Here is a 3824-nt window from a genome sequence, read left to right as displayed (position 1 = left end):
ACTTGCTTCTCATCTGTCAGGAACAGGGTTTTGGGGGTGCAGCTGGGTAGTTCACTGGATTGAGAGCCAGGTTTAGAGACAGGAGGTCCTCAATTAAAATTTGGCCTGAGACTCTTCCTAGCTGTATGACCCTGGGCAAGTCATTTAACTTAACTCTATTGCCTATCCCTTACCTCTCTTCTGCCTTGAAACCAATACACAGGAGTGATTCTAAGATGGAAGGTAAGGGTTTAAAAAAAAGAAACAGGATGTTTTGGGGGAATAGCTGATGCTTGTTTCAGTTCTCCTGCAACTTTCACTCTCAATTTTTAATGTCTTGACTTAGTATCAAAATGACCATTGAAAAGCTTCTGTTGAACAGTGAAAGAGCAGCTTTTGCCCCTCAAGGATTCCTGAAGAATAAGTATACACCTTCATGCCTGTGTTAAAGGGATTTTCTTAATCTCTCCCTCTGTCTCCTTAAGAGACAAGAGAGCAGGATTTCTAAGTAGATCAGAACTGACAGGAGTCAGTGAGCCAGAGCTGAAGATTCCGTTGCCAGGGAGACCAGGACAGAGATAAGGAAGGAGCACTGACAGTTAGAGGCTTTTGCCTCTGGATCTCAAGAAAGCAGGAGGTCTGTCTCTGAGGCAAGGGCAACTGGCAGTTGGCTACTGACAGTTGGGTGATAGAAAACTGATTGAAGGATTGAGTGGGTGGTGGCTGTCTGATTATTTAGGAAGTTAGGTAGTTAGTGAATCATTTTTAGATAGAGAAGGTTAGAGCAGGCCTGGTGTTTGGCAGGCAAGAAGAAACTGTCCTCAGAAGACAGTTAGAGGTAGGTTATTAGAAATTTTAGATAGTATTGGGAATTTTAAGTATAGTTATAGGATATAAAGATAATAAGCTCTCTTTCTTCTTTTTCTATTTTCTATCTGTACTTCTCAAAATGTTTTTATTCAACTGCTCTCCTCACTTTTGTTGAACTCCTACTTTTAATCCTTACACCTGCTTGTCTCCATTTCCTGACTGCAGGAACTACATCCTCACAGAACTGGGCCTCCATCATCCCAGATTCCAAGGCCATATGCAGCCCAGGAGCTGTTTCTGGGCTGGGGTCTTCCTGTCCAGAGGCATCTGCCAGGAGACGCTTTCTACCACAGCCTGGATCATTTGCTCCTGAGCCAGGAATCAGCATACTACATCCAAGTGAGAATTATCTCCTGCCTGTTTTCTCAGTAGGCTCATATCCGGTTGACAATCTTCTTCTCTTCAGTATGTGTGTACAGATGGTTTTTAACATTCTTTTGAATGTCAGAAAATAACGTGTCCTTTGCAAAAGCAATTGGGGTAGTGGTACCTTCCCTATCCAACAGCCACCATGGCTCCATCTCGGCTGGGGCAGCTGCTGCTGTGGGGAATGAGAGGAAGGCACCTGAGTAGCCCAATAGCAACATTCTGGCTTCACTTTTTGGGTCCCCTTTTGGACTTCCCCATCATGACCTTCCTTTTGGATACTGGCTTTTCCTATTAGACTGTAAGATCCTTAAAGGCAAAGGCTATCTATCTTTTTTCTATTTTGTATTTGTATATCCCAGAGTGCTTGGCACATTGATGATGAACAAGTATTTATGGACCTATTGGCTTTTTTACCTGGGGCACAATGTGGGACACACAACAGGAAAAAACTTGGCAGCAAAGAAGGGAGAGAGGAAGACAAACCCCTATGTAAACCGAGTCAGACAACCATTTAAATAGGTTATTAAAATCTGAGAATCTTAGAAGGGTAGTATCATAGAACCTTATGTTCAAGCACATCAAGAATGGTTGAGAGAAACTCTGATTAATATGATTAATTTTCTAGTCAATTTGATGACATTATAGGGCTTTTTTAAAGCCCTTCCCTTCCATCTAAGAATCAATAATACTCTGTATTGGTTCCAAGACAGAACAATGGTAAGGGCTGGGCAATGGGGCTAAGTGACTTGCTCAGGGTCACACAGCTGCGAAGTGTCTGAGGTTAGATTTGAACCAGACCGTTCCATCTCCAGGCCTAGATCTCTATCCACTGAGCCACCTAACCACCCCTAAGCATGAACTTTTGTTGGATGGAAGCACCATCCCATGGAGTTAGAGAATCTTTTCCTGAGGAGAAACTGTTTCTGAACTCTACCCTCCTGTGAGAAGGAGAGGGTAGAGATGATCAAGGGTTCTTTTGGGCTCACCTGCTATGGTAGAACCTTGAAGTCATCAGCTTTTATAGTAGCAATGCCCTGGAAATATTCTCTCAATTTCCCCCACACCTTTCCATGAGCTGGATACTTGTCCCCTGGGGGTTCTAGAAATCATTTACTTCCCAAGGGGGTGGTTTTCTACTAATTATGAGCCCCAATTGGTATGCTTCCCTCATGATTATCAGTTAATAGCAATTGACCAGACTTCATTAGCTTTTTAGAAAGGGGTATTCACCAAGATGACATACAAAATATTTTTCCCCAAAAGTCTGACCCACTCTCCCATCCAGACATACAGAATCCTGGGGAAACTGGGCTCAGGTTTGGAGAGGGCATATGGTAAAGGGATAGTTCATAGCTCCTGAAAGTCACTTGGCTGAAATCTTCAAGATGTCCCCTTAGGCATAATGTCCATTTTTTTTGCTCCGCTCCCTGTAGTAGTACCTTGAGACTATCTTTCCTCATCGTGCCAAATCTATCCTCTGCCATCAATGCAGACACTTTTAGGACCAATGAAGATATCTGTGATAAATTCTAAATCATCCAGTCCTCAGTGGTACACAAGGTCCTTCTCTGGCCAAGGATAGAGGTGAGGAAAACAAGACAAAGGCCAAAGCTCTTTTCCTCTTTCCCAAATCATTCCTTCTCTGAGATCACTCTTTCTCTTCTCTGCCTCCAGATGCTTGAATCTCTGGCTTCCAAACTGGGCTGCTATTTTAGATATGGCCCACAGTGATTAAGTTTCTCAAACTAACAAGCTGCCATTACAGCATCACTTTAGTTCATCCAGTGGTTTTCAAAGGCAGCTAAATTGAACAAGGACTTTTCTACACGTGGGTTGAGATTGATGATTGCAATAAAGGTGCCAGAATTCCTAGTTAATGTTCTTGATAATAAGATCTGAAAGATGGGAAACACCTTAGAAATGATATAATTGAACATTAATTATGATAGGAAGCCACTTGGGTTGATTACCCCAAAAGTCTTCCCTCTAGGCCCATTGGGATGCCTTTTCCTCCTTCCTCTTTGTAGTACCAAAGAAAACCTACAGATAAATTAGATAAAAAGATGAAGCATTTATTAAGCACTCAGTATGCACCAAGCACTATGTTAAGTGCTCGGGATATAAAACAAGCAAGCAAGACAGTCTTTACCCTCAAGGAGCTTACATGGAAGAACTCTTCATAAAAGGGAGCTATAAAAGGGAGGGGAAAGGCTGGCGGTGGAGGTAGAAAAGTCCACATCTGGGAGTGAAGGGAACATGGGCACCTCATGAGATAACGATCCAGGCTAGGGACTTGTCAATCAGAAGAGAGGACCTCTGGAGAGAGGCAATCCTTCATTTATATTTCTGTCCTATCCACAATCTACTGATCCTGACAGTCCATTCTCTCCTCTGGCATCTTTTCTGCCCACCTTCCTTACTCTAAAAACTGGTGCCTAAAAGCCTGTTTCATAGGAAAGCTTGGAATGATATGGCGTGAAGTCCCTGACCCTCCCACTAAGTGTCCTGTTGTCATCATTGAATGGAGCCATAACTAGTAGAAATGTTCCTGGGAAACTCTGTGTGTGTGTGTGTGTGTGTGTGTGTGTGTGTGTGTGTGTGTGTGT

General features: G+C 43.0%; 1 pseudogene; it reads right to left on the bottom strand.

Annotated features, from left to right (window-relative positions):
• Positions 1-245: 245 nt before the first annotated feature.
• LOC123254809 lies at positions 246-1436 on the bottom strand (annotated as a pseudogene).
• Positions 1437-3824: the final 2388 nt, after the last annotated feature.

The sequence above is a fragment of the Gracilinanus agilis genome, unplaced genomic scaffold (assembly GCF_016433145.1).
Source record: "Gracilinanus agilis isolate LMUSP501 unplaced genomic scaffold, AgileGrace unplaced_scaffold33125, whole genome shotgun sequence".
Taxonomy (NCBI): Eukaryota; Metazoa; Chordata; class Mammalia; order Didelphimorphia; family Didelphidae; genus Gracilinanus; species Gracilinanus agilis.
The sequence above is the reverse complement of the archived record's forward strand: the minus strand, read 5'-3'. Positions and strand labels throughout refer to the sequence as shown.